Source organism: Pristiophorus japonicus, chromosome 8 (genome assembly GCF_044704955.1).
Source record: "Pristiophorus japonicus isolate sPriJap1 chromosome 8, sPriJap1.hap1, whole genome shotgun sequence".
NCBI lineage: Eukaryota > Metazoa > Chordata > Chondrichthyes > Pristiophoridae > Pristiophorus > Pristiophorus japonicus.
The window spans coordinates 129,286,191-129,307,180 of NC_091984.1; the positions used below are offsets into that span (position 1 = coordinate 129,286,191).

The window sequence follows — 20,990 nt, forward strand, 5'->3', positions numbered from 1 at the left end:
TCCGCCATGATCTCTCGCCGCTCCTCCGCCACAAAAACATTCATCGCACCTCCGCCACAATCTCCCACCACGATCTCTCACCACTCATCCGCCCTGACCTTCCTGCTCCTCTGCTGTACCTGGGCCCCACCAATGTTCCTGCCCACGCTCCAAACGGCGACCAGGGTTTTGATGACGTCACCCAGTCGCCCACTTCGAAGCCATTGCACACTTGTAGCAGCTCACGCTGGAAGCTGCAGTGGTGTGCTCTTTTATCCTCCCGACCTGCGGTGGTGTCCTCTGTCCCAGAGAAAACTGGACCCGTGGAATGGGTTTTCAGCACCGATTTGCTAAATTTCTTCAAGCAGGAGCTGGATCTGTTTCTGGCTGGGACATGGATCTCGTACAAAAGGTAGAATATTAATCAGGGCCAGAGTGGTTCCCAGGACTAGTTTTGATTATCTAATAGTTTTTATTTTCCCCAATTGGCCTGGGTTATTATTTGGTTCCTCACCCCTCCCAGGCAATTACAGGCTTTTTGGGTAATGTGGGGAGTGTATATATTGTGATGCACAAGGCATAGGAGTTGTGTGGGACAGGCTGGAGGGGCCATTGGGTCTTTTCTTTCCTGGCATTGTTATATGTTCGTATCGACTGTCAATAACGAAAAGAAAGAAAGATAGACTTACATTTATATAGTGTCTTTCACTCCCACCAGATGGCTCAAAGTGCTTTACAGCCAATGAAGTACTTTTGGAGTGTAGTCACCGTTGTATTGTGGGAAATGCGGCAGCCAACTTGCGCACACGGAAGCTCCCACAAACTGTAATGTGATAATGACCTGATAATCTGTTTTTGTTATGTTGGTTGAGGGATAATTTTTGGCCAAGACACCAGGGATAACTCCCCTGCTCTTCTTCCAATAGTGCCATGGGATCTTTAACATCCAACTGAGAGAGCAGACCGGGCCTCCGTTTAATGTTTCATCTGAAAGACAGCATCTCCGACAGTGCAGCACTCCCTCAGCACTGCACTGGAGCGTTAGCCTAGAATTTTTATCTGCTCACGTTCCTGGAGTGGGACTTGAACCCACAACATTCTGACTCAGCCACTGAGCCACATCTGTAACAATGTCTGTAATAAATTAAAAATCATTACTGGGACTTTCCCCGGGGATTCGCCTGATCAGCCATCATATCTTCGGTGCAAATGAGATTTCTGCCACTCTTCCATCAAAGTTACAGCAGACATTCAGTGCGTGCACTTCCTTTGTCCCTGCCACCTGGTCTTGCTGACTTGTGCACTGTGGTTTAGCACAGCTGAGAATTTCACTCAATTTCTATTGGCATCGAAATCCTGTGTCATCTCCTGCAAAAAGCCATTCTCCAACTCACAGTGAAACATACCAACTATCTAATGGGAAGATGGTGTCCCACCAATCCCCATCTTGCTCCATGAAGTCCTCCACAACTGTGTCGAAGAGCCTAGGCACCCTGCTGGTCCATTGAGTTTCCCGAGATATCTTTTTATCTGCAGTATCAGCTGTGGCTCAGTAGGTAGCACTCTCGCTTCTGAGGCAGAAGGTGTGGGTTCAAAGTCCCACTCCAGGGACTTAAGCACATAAAACAAGGCTGACACTCCAGTGCAGTACTGTCGGAGCTGCTGTCTACTCTCTCAGGTGGTCGTAAAAGATCCCATACTACTATTTTGAAGAAGAGCAGGGGAGCCATTCCCGATGTCCTGGCCAATATTTATCCTTCAACCAACATAACAAAAAAAACAGATTATCTGGTCGTTATCACATTGCTGTTTGTGGGAGCTTGCTATGCGCGAATTGGCTGCCACGTATCCCACATTATAACAGTAACTACACTCCAAAAAACTACTTCATTGGCTGTAAAGTGCTTTGAGAATTCCGGTAGTCATGAAAGATGACTCGATTTAACATCGCCTTCAGTGTGCCAGTGCAGCCTTTGGCCGCCTGAGGAAAAGAGTAATCGGAGACCAGGCCCTCAAATCTGTCTCCAAGCTCATAGTCTACAGGGCTGTAGTAATACCTGCCCTCCTGTATGGCTCAGAGACATGGACCATGTACAGTAGACATCTCAAGTTGCTGTAGAAATACCACCAACAATGTCTCCCCAAGATCCTGCAAATCCCCTGGTAGGACAGACGAACCAACATTAGCGTCCTCAACCAGACCAACATCCCCAGCATTGAAGCACTGACCACACTTGATCGGCTCCGCTGAGCAGGCCATATTGTCCGTATGCCAGACACGAGACTCCCAAAACAAGCGCTCTACTTCAAACTCTTTCACGGCAAACGAGCCAAAGGTGGGCAGGGGAATCGTTACAAGGACACCCTCAAAGCCTCCCTGATAAAGTGCAACATCCCCACAGACACCTGGGAGTCCCTGGCCCAAGATTGCCCCAGGTGGAGGAAGTGCACCCCGGATGGTGCTGAGCACCTCAAGTCTCATCGCCGAGAGCATGCAGAAATCAAGCGCGGCAGCGGAAAGAGCGTGCAGCAGACCAGTCCCACCCACCCTTTCCCTCAACAACTATCTGTCCCACCTGTGGCAGGGACTGTGGCTTTCGTTTTGGACTGTTCAGCCACCTAAGGACTCATTTTTAAGAGAGAAAGCAAGTCTTCCTTGATTCGGAGGGACTGCCTATAATGATGGTCATGAAAGGTTCAATATAAATCCAAATCTTTCTTTTTTCCTGAGTTTTGTTGCTGTAGTTGCCCGAAACAAAAATACACTGCCCATTTAAGCAGCTACAGGCCTTTCAGATCCCAAATCAACACTTAATAATCCATCCCGAAAGGATAATCTGCCCATTCTATGCATGTATCATGCAGCTTCCCCACAACATGCTGAGGAGGGGAGTGCCCAGCCAGGGCTCCCTCTGCCTCGGGCGGGTTGCCAGGAATTTCATCCCATCCACCTCCTCATTTTACAACCAAACAGTAAAATCAGCAGCTATACATACTGGAGTAATCCTTCTCATCCTTCTTTGGTCTTAATGTAAAGCAGAACTTTTGACGGCACACAAATATTCTAAAAATAGTCTTACCAATTAATTATATTGTACAAAATCAACCTGCTTGAAATTTTGGTTCATCCCAAAACTTGACCATATCTCTTGTTCCAATGTGCGTTACCATACATTTATTCACTTTAAAATCCATCTGCCATGGCTTGACTAGTCTGTGGGACAGTTCTCCCAATTTGTCCCCAGATATTGGTGAGGAGGACTTTGCAGGGTCGACTGGGCTGGGCGTGCTGTTGTCCTGTCCAAAGCCGGTGCCGAGGTTGATGCCGGGTGGTCCGTCCGGTTTTGTTCTTATTATTGTTTTTTTGTCGTGGTTGGTTACAACTGAGGGGTCGTCAAGAGCCCACCACATTGCTGTGGGTCTGGAGTCATATATAGGCCAGACCAGGTAAGGACGGCAGGTTTCCTTCCCTAAAGGACATTAGTGAACCAGATGGGTCTTTACGACAATCTGATGGTTTTTATCCCAGATTTATTTAATCATGCCCTGGGATTACTAGTCCAGTAACTTAAACACCATGCTACAATTCCTTAGCCTGTTTGACTTAATCTATTCTGATCTTTTTGAATGGGCTCAATCTCCCCTACACTGGTAAGCTGTCCACATAGCTTCCTGCCATCAGCAAATGTAGCAATAATTTTAGAAGTGTTTTCTAGCATCGAATTTATGAATTATGTGATCAGCAGGGGGTCCACAACAAGCTCTTGCAGACCTGCTTCTTCGTGTACTACACTTGACTCCACTTTGCTGCTCTGTTTCTGACACAGTTCCACTCGCTGTGCCTTCCTGGAGGCAAGCCAACTCTGGCACTTGGCTCCCTTCTTAGTTGCATGGTCTCCAGCTTTAACTCTGGAATACACCTTCCAGGTCTGGCATGTACACTCTGACTTAATGGGTCCTAATTAGCTGTAGCATCATTATATCATCATAGGTGGTCCCTCGAACGAGGATGACTTGCTTCCACACCAAAAGAGATGAGTTCGCAGATGTTTCAATGAAGGACCCGATGTTCCAGTCCTGAACTCCAAAGGTGCAAGATCCCTGCGCGTGGATTTTTGTAATGTGTGGTGACCGTTGCACATCAGCCACCACAGAGCTAGGCCTTTATCCAGTCGCAAGGGTTAACCAGGACGACTGGAGACCTGCTCTGCAACACAGACCTAGTGCGCACACATATCGCAGAGTGGGCAGGCCCGTGCTGCCACGATCTCTCGCCGCTCCTCCACCACAAACATTCGCCGCACCTCCGCCACAATCTCTCACCACTCCTCCACCACAATCTCTCACCGCACCTCCACCACGATCGCTCGCCAAATCTCCCCGTCAAACATAGCTGTAGCAGGGCAACAAACGGCATCCACTATTAGTTAGACTTGCTCTCGCCTGTTTATTTGCAATGATATGTTGTGCCACAAGTTGCTGAAAGTGAGAGCTGATAACGGCGCAGTGAGGGAAACTGGACATCTGGTACCTGAGTGAACAGGGAAAGTGACTGCGTATCACCTTAACCAACCAGAGTGAAGAATTGGGAAATATAAGGGTTAACTTCAAACCACCACTCGGAGTCCGTTAGCCTTAAAGTAAATGCAGTTTTATTAATTACAAGCTAGTAGGGGAGCTATTCCTTAGGAATGTTCAAAAAAATGGTTGTAGGCATTTTCCTTCATACAATTTCAGATTAAGTCATTACGTAATTACGCAAGTTACAATTAATACATGATGATTGATTAATACATGATTGATTGGTCCAGCGCTTCCTCCAATCAGGCTTCCGTATGACTTAAATGGTAATTCCGGACAGTTGCAATAGTTTTCATTTCTATTCTATCCTTATCTTGTTATTTAGTTCAGTTTCTATGTTATCTCACTGTTCTCTTGCCTCCCAAGGTCTTTGGTCTCTGAACTAGAACGTATGCTTCTCATTGGAATGTTCCCACAATCTGTAGGAACCAGCCTGTAGGTTCCATTTTAAAATCTGTTAGCTCCATTTTAAAATAGCACAATGTTTTTAAAGAATTAATTAATTTCCCTCTTCAGTCCCTCTTGTTGGTCCCTGATTATTTCTAAATAATCAGCCGACCACATATATGTTCTGAGCCATCTGCCAGAAATGGTGATCAAATCCATTTCCTTTGGATCGCTCATAGGTCCGTCTTTTAACGGAGTCTTTACATGTTACCCCTGACCATTTCCCTGGGATTATTGGCAAGCTACTTATATTTGTTTTTGTACATACAGAGCATAAGCTTGGGGGCCTTAGCGTTTCCTTAACATGTTACAAAGTCATTTGCAAAGACATAAGTTAACTATTACACTTACGTTACACAGTTCACAAGGCTGTTCGCTGTTCGGCTAGAACCACGCGGTTGTATATCCCTCTGATCTTACACATCAGATATAGTTAGATCACAATACATAACCCTACCACTACCATTATTATCACAATCAGGTGCCACATCAATTTGATGACCGCATAGGCCTTAGGAGACCAGCCCTTAAAAATGTCCCGCCAGTGATGAACCGTGAGGTTACTTAGTTCCTCTGTTACTCGGATAAGTTCTTGTTTTGTGTAACTCATTAAGACCTTTTGTCTGAGTAAGCGTTCCCTTTCTTCTCCCAGGTACTTGGTCACTTGAATGTGTTTTTTCAAAAAGGCCCTTAACTTTCTCAAGTCCACTACCGGGGGTAGTACTGATAGTCCTCGAGTGCTTCTGTGTTGTGCAATATTTTTCCATTGTCCTATTTGGTAGGATTTGGTCGACTTAACGTCGAAGATGACATATATTTCCTTCCGATACTCATTTACCGGAGGTTCTAATCGATCTGCGTTCAAGTATACCGTGTGGATACTGGTTACACATATATAGTTTTGTCCTATTTCATGTATTATGGTATCATTTAGGGTTGCAGCTGCCATTCACAAGCCCCTGCTGTGCCTTCCATGCTGCATGGTTCCACCACTGGTGTATGTAGCGGGCATACTTGCCTGAATGGCCACTTTACACAGTTCATTCCTTCGTGCGTTTTATTCTTCGGATCTATCCATTTCCCATAAAACCGTGGCTTCCATACGTTTTTACCGAATAGCTGTGGTAGGGTTACAATCTCACACCATATCTGACTGTTAGTAACATTAGCCAACAACATAGTCATATTACATCCCTCATCATCACATCGCGTATGCTTCATATCTGGCCTGAGTGTTAGATTTTGTTGGTCAAACTGAAACAGTTCAGCCCATCGTGGGGCATTCCCAAAGAATGCTATCCTTTATAATTTAGCCTGTTGTCCTTCATTAAACAGGCTCATTATAAGGAAGTGAGTCTTATTGGCTTTTGCCGTTAAATTGGCCGATACCTGTTGCTGTTACCAGCTAATTTTGTTTGCCCATTGCCATATAATTTTGTCCGTCAGCCATCCCCGCAGGCTATTGGCCTGTAAGGATTCCTGTCACACATCTGATAGCCTTATGGCATCTTTAGTCAATTGTCCCGCTTTCTGTATTTTATTCTGCAGCGTCTCAATATCCATTGAATTTAATGCTCCTAATCCCGTTCCTAACCCTCCTAGTACTGTATCTAGTATGTTTCGCTGATTACGAGCTTTTGTTATCTTTAGGGCAAGATCCGTGTTCTTACAATACCTGGGTACCATCTTTCGGTCATACTGTATATTTATTGTTACATTTATTATTGAAGGGACTATCATAGAAACATAGAAACATAGCAAATAGGTGCAGGAGCAGGCCATTCGGCCCTTCGAGCCTGCAACGCCATTCAATATGATCATGGCTCATCATTCAACCTCAGTACCCCACCCCAGCCTTCTCTCCATATCCCTTTAGCCATAAGGGCCACATCTAACTCCCTTTTGAACATATCCACATTTTCCCACATCTGCCATGCATTTTCCCATTCACCTAACCTGTCCAAGTCCCCCTGCAGCCTCTTAGCATCCTCCTCACAGCTCACACTGCCACCCAGCTTAGTGTCATCTGCAAATTTTGAGATATTACATTCAATTCCTTCATTTAAATCACTATCAGTGTGGTCTTATCGTGCAGCCTTTGTAAGTGTGGCATCCGTTCCTGGTTCGGACGGGGATATTTTACTTATCATGACCAGCCATGTACCCCTCCCACCAAACTGTAAATTATTCATACACATCACCCAGTCTCCGTCTCCCAAAGTTGCCTGTCTCCACTCTGTACTATTGGTATATTCCGTTTTGTTAGTATTCCAGGCTTCTTTCCGCATTTTGGTTATATTCTGGGGATTATTGTCGTATCCCGGGACCATCGGCCTTGCATGTAAAGTTGAACGTTACATTCTCGTTTTTATGGAGGATTAGTACAAACTTCCCAAAGTCTGGTGCCGAATAGGTCCACCGTCTACACTCAAACATTAAATTAAAAACACGACTTTCAATTCCCGCATGTTTAGTTTCCTTGAGTTACTTTTCGGTGGGCTTTCCACATAAAATAATGTTTACGACCTTTTTCTTCTAACTGTGGAGGCACTGGGAGGGCCAGGGCGGCCACTAACCCAGTCACCACCAGCACCTTCCACAGGTTCATCCCGTTGTTTTGTGGCCTGCTTCCTTATCGGACGCTTCTGTGGTCGCCGGGTGCACCGTCACTATGGGGTTGTTTAGTGTTGTATGGTTTTATCTGTGTCCAGTGCTTCCATCTAATCCCAGTGGGCTCCTGTAGACAAACACAAGTATCACTTGTCATTAGTACAGAGTATTGCCCCATCCATCGGTGCTCCATTCCCTTTCGCATCCCTGTTACCTTTATCATGACCTGTTCTCCTGTTTTAGGTAGCATTTCGGGTCTCATTCCTTCATTCTGAATTTCTAGATCTCTTATCTGCTGTCTGCTTTTAACTTCTTTACTCATAGCCTGCACCTCTTGGTTTAGCTGGACCAAGTACCGCCTTAGCCTATTCTGAATTGGGCCTGCTTCCTCCGGCTAAGTCCTCTCATAGCCCGTCCAGTCATCAGCTCATAGGGTGTTAGTCTCGTGGTTCGCCCTGTGGTGGCTCTGAGCCGCATTAGAATTGCTGATAACACCCCAGTCCATCCCTTGCCTGTCTCCTGGATTGCTTTGGACAGGGCTGTTTTTAAGGCCCTATTCATTCTTTCCATCATTCCTGAACTTTGGGGATGATATAGTATGTGATACCTCTGTTTGATTCCCAACAGGGCACATGTTTCTTTCATTATTTTGTCTGTGAAATGTGTCCCATTGTCTGAATCTATCTGTAGGGGTACTCCCCACCGAGGTATCACCTCGCTAGCCAGGATCTGCTCTACCGTCCGAGCGGAGCAGTCCCTGGTAGCGAAGGCTTCCAACCACCAGGTGAACTGGTCTATGATTACCAGACAATACCTTTTTCTCCTATCCTCTGTTAGGGGGCCGGTAAAGTCTATCTGTAAATTCTCCCAAGGTCCCTGTGGCCTTGGTTGATGTCCCATTCGTACCTCGCATCCCCTGCCTACATTATGTTGGGCACAAATAATGCAACTTTGGTAGGATACATCCTTCCCAATTCCTGGCCACCACCAGTACTGCGAGAGCAGGTACAGCATGTTACTTCTCCTGGTATGTGTTGTCCCGTGATATAATTTTAGTAGTTGTTGCCTACAACATTGTGGTGCCACAACTTGTTCCTGGGGACTCCATACCCATATGTCACCCTTTTGGTGGGCCCCTTGCTTACTCCATTTCTTCCTGATCGACACTATGGTGCACCTGTGCTATATTTATGTAAATATAGCACAGGTCCTTAATATAAAAACAGATAACAAGAGTCTCTATAGATATATAAAAATGAAAAGAGTGGCTAAAGTAAATGTTGGTCTCTTAGAGGACGAGGCTGGGGAACTAGTAATGGGGAATATGGAGAAACTCTAACAAATATTTTGTATCAGTCTTTATGGTAGAGTACACTAACAATATTCCAACAGTGGATAGTCAAGGGGCTATGGGGGGGAGGAACTTAACACAATCACAATCACTAAGGAGGTGGTATTCAGTAAGATAATGGGACGAAAGGCAGATACACCCTCTGGACCTAATGGCTTGCATCCTAGGGTCTGAAGAGAAGTAGTGGCAGGGATTGTGGATGCATTGGTTGTAATTTACCAAAATTCCCTGGATTCTGTATGAGGAGGACACAAAAAATCTGCAAAAGGACATAGACAGGATAAGTTAGTGGGCAAAAATTTGGCAGATGGAGTATAATGTTGGAAAATGTGAGGTCATGCACTTTGGCAGAAAAAAATCAAAGAGCAAGTAATTGTTTAAATGGAGAAGGATTGCAAAGTGTCACAGTATAGCAGGACCTGGGGGTACTTGTGCATGAAACACAAAAGGATAGTATGCAGGTACAGCAAGTGATCAGGAAGGCCAATGGAATCTTGGCCTTTATTGCAAAGGGGATGGAGTATAAAAGCAGGGTAGTTTCGCTACAGCTATATAAGGTATTGGTGAGGCCACACCTGGAATACTGCGTACAGTTTTGGTTTCCATATTTACGAAAGGATATACTTGCTTTGGAGGCAGTTCAGGGAAGGTTCACTAGGTTGATTCCGGGGATGAGGGAGTTGACTTATGAGGAAAGGTTGAGTAGGTTGGGCCTCTACTCATTGGAGTTCAGAAGAATGAGAGGTGATCTTATTGAAGTGTATAAGATTATGAGGGGGCTTGACAAGATGGATGCAGAGAGGATGTTTCCACTGATAGGGGAGACAAGAACTAGAGGGCATGATCTTAGTATAAGGGGCCGCCCATTTAAAACTGAGATGAGGAGGAATTTCTTCTCTCAGAGGGTTGTAAAGAGAGCTGTGGAAGCTGGAACATTGAATAAATTTAAGACAGATATAGATAGTTTCTTGAGCGATAAGGGGTTATGGGGAGCGGGCGGGGAAGTGGACCTGAGTCCATGATCAGATCAGCCATGATCTTATTGAATGGCGGAGCATGCTCGAGGGGCCTTATGCCCCAGTCCTGCTCCTATTTCTTATGTTCTTATGTTTGTCTGAACACTGTTAGTCATTACTGGTTGAATTTTAGCCTTAAATGCTGGCTCTAGCTTCCATTCAACTGCCGCTCGTTTGGCTGCTAGGTCTGCAAATGGATTCCCCAAGGTGGGGAGGTCTTGTTGGTGCATGTGGCCCTTACTGGCTAGTTTTGTGTGAGCTTTTACCTTGATTACTGCTGCTTCTCATGGTTCCTTTGCTGCTTTCACTAGCACCAGATTTACAGGTAGGTGGCGTCGGGTCGGTTGGTTCGGGTCGGGGGGGAGGGAGGGGGAGGGAGGGGGAGAGAGGGGGGGAGGGAGGGGGAGAGAGGGGGGGAGGGAGGGAGAGAGAGAGAGAGAGAGAGAGAGAGAGAGAGGTGGGGGAGGGAGGGAGAGAGAGGGAGGGGGAGGCCAGGTCGGATCCAGTCATGGGGGGGAGGAGCGGGAGCAGGAGCGCGGGTCGGGTTGGGGGCCGGGCGCGCGGGTCGGGTCGGGTCCAGTCGGGGGAGCGGGAGCAGGAGTGCGAGTCGGGTCGGGTCCAGTCGGGGGGGGGCGGTGGAGCGGGAGCAGGAGCGCGGGTCGGGTCCAGTCGGAGGAGCAGGAGCGCGGGTCGGGTTGGGGGGCGGGAGCGCGGGTCGGGTCGGGTCCAGTCGGGGGGGGGGGGAGCGGGTGTCGGGTCTGGTCGCGGGGGGGGGGTGGAAGCAGGAGCTGTCCGTGGGAGGAGCCTTATTCACGCAGCCCCAGTGAGGCCATTCGGCCAGGGCTAGGGGCTGCGTGCTTCGGGCGCCTGGAGCTACTGCACTTGCGTGCCCACTGTAGCGCGCATGTGTAGAGGTCCCGGCACTGTTTTCAGCGCAGGGACCTGGCTCCGCCCCCACACAGCTCGTGCTGGCTGCGCCGAGGGCCAGAGGACCTGCAGGTCGGTGGAGAATACGGAGGATTTTTTTAGGCGCACTTTGTGGCGCGAAAAACGACTGCGCCGTTCTAGGCGCGTGTGGAAACTTGGGCCCATAAAGTCTCATCTGGGTTGTCCAATGGCTCTTCCTTTACCCCGCTATCTGTTTTCTCCTTTACTTGTTCCCTACAGCTATATTCCTTCCCTTCTGTCAGCAACCCGGTCGCGGGGTTAACTCCATTATGCTTCTTTATTATTACTGACTTGTCTTTGGGCAGCAATGCGGCCTCCCCCTTAGCCTTTCGGCTGTGCGAGATCAACCGCAGCTTTCCAGTATTTAGTCATTCTACCAGGGTATGTTGTGTGTGCAAAATGGTCTGTCCCATCATCACTTCTTGTTCGCTTACTTTGACCGCACAGTCCAGGGCGGCCACAAATCGGGGCATCCCACTAACCACTGGGTCTTTCTTCGTCAAGTAGTAGGCTATAAGTCTCTGCCGGCCCCCATGTTCCTGCATTACCAGGATAGCTTCCATCATCCTGATCACAATATAGATGGAAAGATTTATTGGGATCTGGCAACTCTAGGGCGGGGGCGGATATCAGAGGTTTTTTTAGTTCCCCATATGCCTCTTCCTGTTCCGGTCCCAAATCTACCTTCTGTAGGGGTCCCCCAGTTCCTTTAATTAATTTCTGTATGGGTTCCGCTATTGTTGTGTATTGAGGTATAAAATTCTGACTATAAATAAAGATTCCTAATACCTTCCTTACTCCCCTGGTTTTCAGGTAACATTCTGTTACCCACTCATCTTGTGGCTTCATGATAAACGCTCCTGACACTCAGATGCCAACACTGCTTTACGTAGTTGTTGTACTCTTTTTAGCTCATAGGGGGTTAATCCTGCCATTTGATTTAGTGTGGCGCGTAACCTCATTAGTATCGTGGGTAGTAATTCTGGCCAGAATTGTCTGATTTCCTGTATTCAAAAACAAGTGATAGTTTATAAACCATCTTAACATACAAATGCTCGCAATTCAAGTTCTCGCACATCATTTCCAAGGCTACTTCCATATCTTATCTCGTCTCCCCCAAATGACTTTTCTGTCTCTCATCAGAGAAAATGACATTTTTAGATTGTTTCCAAATTTTTAAAATTTTTTTCCGACACTGTTTAGTATTATTTCTTTTAAAAAGGTTTCCAAACCCAAGATTTTCTAATACAACTAAAATGTCTATCAAGGAGAATCACCTAAAATATCTCAAAATCCCAATTCAAATACTGTACTGTCAATCTTTTATTTAAATCTCTTTTACTGAATTAAAATAAGATTAACTAGTGCGATGCTTCCCCCAGTCTATAGTCTCGAGAAACCCACGCAGGCTTTAAAAAAAAAAGGCATTTACTATCTTTCCACCCAATGTAATCAATGATTACGTGTTTTCTTTTGACAAGTAAGTGAGTGGATCGGAATGTTATTTTAAAAATGAGACCATGCATTTCTTTTATTGTAATCCGATTAGAACGTCCAAATTTCTTGGCTCAAGAGTTGCAGCTTCTCTGTCGGTGCTATTTTCTTTTTTATATATATATATATCTTTTGTTAAACAAACCCATCCTTTGTGCATTTCATCGCTCCGTAAATCATAATCAAAATAAATCGACACCTGCGTTTCCAACTTAAAATGTAATTCAATTCTCGGTAAACAATGGATATAAAACTTCCCATATCCATGATAAAAGGTTTAACCAGCTAGCTTAAACAAACATAACAGACACTTTATTTTAGACACACCAACTTTCATTCAACAAAGCTTATTTTCTCTTTTTTTATTAGTTTTTTTTTAGCAACTTATTTTCTGGTTCCCTTGTTTTTCTTCATGAATCTCTGTCCCAACCGTCTGGTGGGCGTCATTCTCAAACTATTCACTTCTACTCTTAACCTCTGTAATTGTAGACACTGATTTATTACCATTAATCCTGCTTTGGCTGTTTTTTTATTTTTTCTGTTTCTCTCCACACCTATCTTTCCACTCCTCCTTTTCTCCTTGCATTTGTGAAACACACTATAACCGCCTGCTTCCCTTTGTTTCCCTTTCTTTGCAACCACCAGTTGAGTTTCCAGGGTATCTTTTCTTCATCTTATCCTTCTTTAACCATTTTCCTCTTAACCTTTGCATATTTATCTCTCAGAAACTCTCTGGTAGTTAGGACCTCACCCCTCCACGGGCCTTGGCAGTTTCTTTTGCACTTTCTCACACCGGGCATTTTCCCCAGTTCCCGCTTTCCCGCCTTTATTTATGCGGAGCTTTTTCCGCCTTTACTTATGCGGAACTTCTGGCTGGATAACTAGTCCGCCCTCACCAGGGATTCCCCGATATCTCGTATAAGTACTTATTTTCTTGACACACATATTTACTTACAGTGCCCTGATGAGCCCCTCAACTGGATTTACCGGCTGCACGGACTCCGCTTCAGATTCGTTGGATCTCTGACCGGACCTCTTGCGAGGAGAATTTCTCAAGGCAATTCTCTACTCACTCGGTTTTAGGTTGGTTCGGCTTTTGATTCGAATTTGCCCGTCCAGCAGACCCTGCTCACAGCGGCAAGTTGTAAGCGTTAACTTCAAACCACCACTTGGAGTCCGTTAGCCTTAAAGTAAATGCAGTTTTATTAACTACAAGCTAGCAGGGGAGCTATTCCATAAGGAACGCTCAAAGAAGTGGCTGAAGGCATTTTCCTTTATACAATTTCAGATTAAGTCATTACGTAATTACGCAAGTTACAATTAATACATGATAATTGATTAATGCATGATTGATTGGACAGCACTTCCTCCATTCTGACTTCCGTATGCATTAAAGGGTATAGTTTTCATTTCCATTCTATCCTTACCTTGTTAGTTAGTTCAATTTCTATGTTATCTCTTTGTTCTCTTGCCTTCCAAGGTCTTTGGTCACTGAACTAGAACGTTTGCTTCTCATCGAAATGTTCCCACAATCTGTAGGAACCAGCCTGTGGGTTCCATTTTAAAATCTGTTAGCTCCATTTTAAAATGGCACAATATTTTTAAAGAATTAATGAATTTCCCACTTCAGGAAATAAACAGCACAAGGATTGAAAAGGAAGTGTAAGTTAGAGTGGGTGAATTCAATGTTAAATCAGGTAGAGATAGAGAAATAAAGAGAGGGAAAGAAATATTGGATGAAGAGAGAGAGCAAAAAAGAGGCAGAAAGAAAAATTAAACAAAAATTTATACTTTTAATTTTGCATTGAAAAATTTGCAACAACAATTAAAACCTGAAGGAATGAGACTCCACGCATGTAATTGTTCATTTTCAGTGCCAAAGAGGTAATTTGCAGCAATCAACAATTATCACGTCATTTAAAGGGTATTTAGACTGAAATCGACAAAATGTAATTTTCTGAGCTGCGTTTGGTTGGTATCTACCATGCAATTACAGCAACTTCACACCATTCAATGGGCCCAAGTTTCCACACGCGCCTAGAACGGCGCAGTCCCGTTTTTCGCGCCACAAAGTGCGCCTAAAAAAATCCTCCGTATTCTCCACCTCCCTGCAGGCCCTCTGGCCCTCGGCACAGCCAGCACGAGCTGTGGGGGGCGGAGCCAGGTCCCTGCGCTGAAAACAGTGCCGGGACCTCTGCACATGCGTGCTACAGTGGACACGCAAATGCAGTAGCTCCAGGCGCCGAACTGTGTGGAAGGGGCCCGAAGCACGCAGCCCCTAGCCCTGGCCCAATGGCCTCACTGGGGCTGCGTGAATAAGGCTCCTCCCACGGCCAGCTCCTGCTTCCCACCCCCCCCGACCAGACCCGACACCCGCTCCCCCCCGACTGGACCCGACCCGACCCGCGCTCCTGTTCCCGCTCCGTCCCCCCCACCCCCGACTGGACCCGACCCGACCCGAGCTCCTGTTCCCGCTCCGTCCCCCTCCCCCAACTGGACCCGACCCGACCCGAGCTCCTGTTCCTGCTCCGTCCCCCTCCCCCGACTGGACCCGACCCGACCCGCGCTCCTGTTCCTGCTCCGTCCCCCTCCCCCGACTGGACCCGACCCGACCCGCGCTCCTGTTCCCGCTCCGTCCCCCTCCCCCAACTGGACCCGACCCGACCCGAGCTCCTGTTCCTGCTCCGTCCCCCTCCCCCGACTGGACCCGACCCGACCCGCGCTCCTGTTCCCGCTGCCCGACTGGACCCGACCCGACCCGCGCTCCTGTTCCCGCCCCGCTCCGCCCCCCCCACCCCGGACTGGAACCGACGCGACCCGAGCTCCTGTTCCCGCTCCCCCCCCCCGCCCCCACCGACTGGACCCGACCCGCGCTCCTGTTCCCGCTCCCCGACTGGACCCGACCCGACACGAGCTCCTGTTCCCGCTCCGCCCCCCCCCCCGACTGGACCCGACCCATGCTCCTGTTCCCGCTCCCCGCCTCCCCGACTGGACCCGACCCGACCCGACCCGCGCTCCTGTTCCCCCTCTCTCTCCCTCCCCCCCTCTCTCTCCCTCCCCCCCTCTCTCTCCCTCTCCCTCCCCCCCTCTCTCTCCCTCTCCCTCCCCTCCTCTCTCTCCCTCTCCCCCTCTCTCTCCCTCTCTCCCCCCCCGACCCGAACCGAACCTCCCCGACCCGACCCAACCCAACGCCACCTACCTGTAAATCTGGTGCTGGGGACTGGCCCTGCCCGAAGTCTCGGGCCGGCCCGTTCAGCCTTCGGTCCCGAAAGGCCTGCCTGAAGCACTTTCACACAGGTAGGAAGATGGTTTATTTAATCTTTTCTTTGCTTATAAATGTTTATTCAGGTTGGATTTATTTGTATAATATTTGTGTAAGTATAAATAAGGATTTATTATAGAATTTAATGACTTCCCTTCCCCCCCTCCCCCCCACCTCGTTCTGGACGCCTAATTTGTAACCTGCGCCTGATTTTTTAATGTGCAGAACAGGTTTTTTCAGTTCTACAAAAATCTTCACTTGCTCCATTCTACTTTAGTTTGGAATACGTTTTCACTGTGGAAACTTTCAAATCAGGCGTCAGTGGCCGGACACGCCCCCTTTTGAAGAAAAAATTCTGTTCCAAAGTAGAACTATTCTACCTGACTAGAACTGCAGAAAAAAAAATGTGGAGAATTGCGATTTCTAAGATAGTCCATTCTCCACCAGTTGCTCCTAAAAATCAGGCGCAAATCATGTGGAAACTTGGGCCCAATCCGTTTCATTAGTGAGGCATACAGCGAGATGCCATTTTCGCAAAGTTAGCAGCATCGCAGACAGCAACTTTTGAATTCCCGAGTTTAACCTTGCACCTGCCCTCTCCTGAAGTTGCTGTAACATTTGCACATAAATAATGGCGAGCACATAAATAATGGCGAGCGCCACTAGCCCTCACCATTATTTTGACAGCAGATTATGGCCGAATGTGTTGCCTCTAATTTCCACATGTGTCATCTCTGGCACATACCTTCAATTCAAGCAGCAACCAATGTGTCCACTAACTCTAGCCCAGTTTCTAACTCCAGTTTCACCAGCAGACAACAGACAAGTATTTTGAACTTATGCTATCTACGCATGATAATCTACTGTCTATTTTACATTTTTTTTAAATGCCTATAAATATATTTATTTAAATACTCCATTTGCAAAACAGCCTTATAGTTTAGGAAAAAGCAGTCAGCAGGTTGTAAATGAAGGAAGTCAATTTGATTGAGGGACCAGAAACCAAGCTGAGTACATGGCTAACCTGCATCCATCCATTTGAGAATGGTTACAGTAAGGATGAAGACAGGATGATGCTGGTGTTCAGCTTTGGCAAAGCTGAATGGCTACATTTTACCAAATCACTCCTACTCATTTAACATTGCTTCATCCAAGGACACTGCTGTGGCAACATTTTTTCCTTTGAGCACATTGAATGACTGTGCCAGAAACTTGGCTGTTGATGCACATCAGTCTGCACTGCGCCATTTGTTAATTCACAGAGAAATACAGAATTACTTTTGTCGTTCAACAAGGCTACACACATACATTTAAGTGTTTCAATAGATATGAAGTAAAATCAATTATTTCATTGACTGACAAAGATGGTTGTCTTCAATATATATATAACATATTCAGCATTTTTTTTTCCCAAGGACATTATTGCTGACAATCTTTTGTATTATATCCTTGAAACTTTTCCTTGGTCTTTTTCTTCATGTAAAATAATGGGCCTGAAATTCTGATTGAGGTCTTCCCGCGGGCAAACAAGTGAAAAAGGGACAAAAAATGTGCACTTACCTGTTGCTGCTGCGCCCATTCAAACTTCCGAGCCGATGGCCCCTGGTGACTGCGCGTCGCAGCGTGTGCACGTGGGGATGTGCGCAGGCTGGGAGGTGGAGACAGCAGCCAATCAGGTTAGTATATTTTCTCATTCATAGTAACAGGAGTTCCATAAATCCCCCCCAAACACCCAAAACACAATAAAAAATAGAAAATAAACTACATATTTAACATTCATTTAAATTAAAGTTGTTACAAAAAATAATTTCCTGATTTAAAAAAAAAAGTTTTTTTAATTAAGCCTTAAAATAAACTTACTATAGTGGGGAGGTTTTTTTTAAAATAAAATGTGTTTTTAAACTTTATTTGAAAATGTTTCTGTGTATTTTTAAACACTTGCACCTGTAAAAGTAGGCTATATGCCTGCTTTTTCAGGCGCAAGATTTTACAGGACATATGCAGGGCAAGATATTCGTAACTATCAGAAATTTTGCCCTGCAAGTGTCCTCGCTCCTGCTATGCGTTGGATCTGACAAGCCAAAAACTTGACAGATCGTAAAAGTCGGTTTTCAGCACATGCGCATTGCGCGCTGAAACCCGGCTTTTCCGATGCCTTCCCGAGTCTGTGGAAACTTTGTACGGACCCGGGACATCGGAATTTCATGGCCATTAAATTTTAAACTCTTTTCCACTTTTTGAATCTGTTGTGTATCTGTAAAGCATGCACTCCCATGTTCCGCCACCAGGGAGCGCATCCCCTGACGTCCCAAGAGATCCCAGCATCCTGTATATAAGCTGGCCCTTAAGGCCTGTTCCTCACTCTGGAGTGTCTTAATAAAGACTGAGGTCACTGTTACTTTAACCTCCCTGTGTGCAGTCTCATCTGTGTTAGGAACACAATAACTGGCGATGATTATACGAATCAAACGCAAAGATGCAGCAAACTGTGGGCATCCTGGAGAAGTTCTTGGAGGGTGAGGACTGGGAAGCCTATGTCGAATGGTTAGACCAGTACTTTGTAGCCAACGAGCTGGACGGAGAAGGAAGCGCTGCAAAAAGGAGAGCGGTCTTCCTCACGGTCTGCGGGGCACTGACCTACAGCCTCATGAAGAATCTTCTGGCTCTGTTGAAACCCACAGATAAGTCGTATGAGGAGCTGTGTACAATTGTTCGGTAGCATCTTAACCCGAGGGAGAGCATGCTGATGGCGAGGTATCGGTTCTACACATGCCAGCAATCTGAAGGTCAGGAAGTGGCGAGCTACGTCGCCGGACTAAGGCGACTTGCAGAGCAATGTGAGTTTGATGGCTACCTGGAGCTGATGCTCTGAGACTTTTTTGTACTGGGCAATGGCCTCGAGACCATCCTACGAAAACTTTTGACTGTAGAGACACCGACCCTCAGTAAGGCCATTGCGATAGCACAGGCGCTTATGTCCACCAGTGATAACACCAAACAAATCTTTCAGCACACAAGTGCGAGCAATGTTCATAAATTAACTGGAACTGTGTTTGTGAGCAGAAATGTACAGGGCAGAAACCAGGAATCTGCAACTGCCAACAGGCCTCAGATGACCCAGATGACTCAGAGTCCGCAATAAATGATGAATGCAAGACAATTCACACCTTGTTGGCATTGTGGAGGCTTCCATTCAGCCTATTTAAGCTCTGCAAAATCTGCTAACCACCACATGACAGAGGAAGATCGGTCCATGGTGGATCAAAGCAATTTCAAGCCTCAGAGAGAGGAGGCAGATGCTGACGTATACAGGGTGCACATATTTTCCCCGAAATAGCCACCTATAATGCTAAATGTAAAATTGAATGGCTTACCCGTAGCCATGGAACTGGACACTGGTGCTAGCCAATCCATCATGAGTAAAAAGATGTTTGAGAGACTGTGGTGCAACAAGGCACTCAGACCAGCCCTGAGCCCCATCCACACAAAACTGAGAACGTACACCAAAGAGCTTATCACTGTCCTGGGTAGTGCCATGGTCAAGGTCACCTACGAGGGCACGGTGCACGAACTGCCACTCTGGATTGTCCCAGGTGATGGCCCCACACTGCTTGGAAGGAGCTGGCTGGGCAAAATCCGCTGGAACTGGAATGACATCCGAGCGCTATCACATATCGATGAGGCCTCATGTATCCAAGCTCTTAACAAATTTCCTTCCCTTTTTGAGCCAGACAGTGGAAATTTTTCCGGGGCGAAGGTGCGGATCCACTTGGTCCCAGAGGCATGACCCATTCACCACAAGGCTCGAGCGGTACATCACATGATGAGGTAGAGAATGGAAATCGAGCTGGACAGGCTGCAACGCGAGGGCATCATCTTTCCAGTGGAATTCAGCGAGTGGGCCAGCCCGATTGTTCCAGTACTCAAAAGTGATGGCACGGTTATGATTTGCGGCGATTATAAAGTAACTATTAATCATTTCTTGCTACAGGACCAATACCCGCTACCTAAGGCAGACGACTTATTTGCAATGTTGGCAGGAGGCAAGACATTCACCAAGCTCGACCTGGCTTCGGCCTACATGATGCAGGAGCTGGAGGAGTCTTCGAAGGGCCTCAACACGCACAAGGGACTGTTCATGTACAACAGCTGCACATTTGGAATTCGGTTGGCTGCAGCGATCTTCCAAAGAAACATGGAGAGCCTACTCAAGTCGGTACCACGCGCACTGTTTTTTCAGCACGACATGTTGGTCACAGGTCGGGACACCATCGAGCACCTACAAAACCTGGAGGAGGTCCTCCAGCGACTGGATTGCATAAGGCTGCGGCTGAAGAGGTCGAAATGCGTCTTCATGGCAACAGAAGTAGAGTTTTTGGGGAGAAAGATCGCGGTGGACTGCATTTGCCCCACAGATGCCAAGACAGAGGCTATCAGGAATGCGCCCAGGCCACAGAATGTCACGGAGCTGCGGTCGTTCCTGGGAATCCTCAACTATTTTGGTGACTTTACCTACCAGAGTTAAGCACCCTCTTAGAGCCCCTACATGTGTTATTGCATAAAGGTGAGAACTGGGTATGGGGAAAAAAACCAAGTAATTGCTTTTGAGAAAGCCAGAAACATTTTATGCTCCAATAAGCTGCTTGTATTGTATAACCCGTGTAAAAGACTTGTGCTAACATGTGATGTGTCGTTGTATGGAGTCGGGTGAGTATTACAATAAGCTAACATTGCGGGGAAGTTGCAACCTGTTGCCTATGTCTCCCGGAGCTTGTCTAAGGCCGAGAGGGCCTACAGAATGATTGAGAAAGAGGCATTAGTGTGTGTGTTCGGGGTAAAGAAAATTCATCAGAACCTGTTTGGACTCAAATTTGAGCTGGACACCAATCACAAGCCCCTCATATCACTGAAAACAAGGGGATAAATACTAATGCCTCAGCCCGCATACAAAGGTGGGCACTCGTGCCATCAGCGTATAACAATACCATCCGCCACAGGCCAGGCACCGAAAACTGTGCAGATGCTCTCAGTCGGCTATCATTGTCCACCACGGGGGTGGAAATGGCGCAGCCCGCAGACTTGTTGATGGTCATGGGAGCATTTGAAAATAATAAATCACCTGTCACAGCCCGCCAGATTAAGACTTGGACCAGCCAAGATCCTCTGCTGTCCCGAGTAAAAAACTGTGTACTGCATGGAAGCTGGGCCAGCATCCCGTTGAAATGCAAGAGCTAATCAAGCCGTTCCAGCGGCGAAAGGATGAGCTGTCCATTCAGGCAGACTGCCTGTTGCGGGGTAACCG

At 46.8% G+C, this 20,990-nt stretch overlaps 1 protein-coding gene and 1 long non-coding RNA gene across 2 annotated transcripts in view; one reads left to right on the plus strand and one right to left on the minus strand.

The window, feature by feature from the left end:
* The window catches only part of astn1 (astrotactin 1), a 3,463,295-nt gene that overhangs the window by 1,650,616 nt on the left and 1,791,689 nt on the right, over positions 1–20,990 (plus strand). The window lies entirely within an intron of this gene.
* Positions 4,615–13,793, minus strand: LOC139268747 (uncharacterized). The gene is made up of 2 exons (XR_011594098.1): positions 13,382–13,793; positions 4,615–7,744 (listed from the first exon to the last, which is right to left on the minus strand). It is a non-coding gene; the product is annotated as an uncharacterized lncRNA (long non-coding RNA).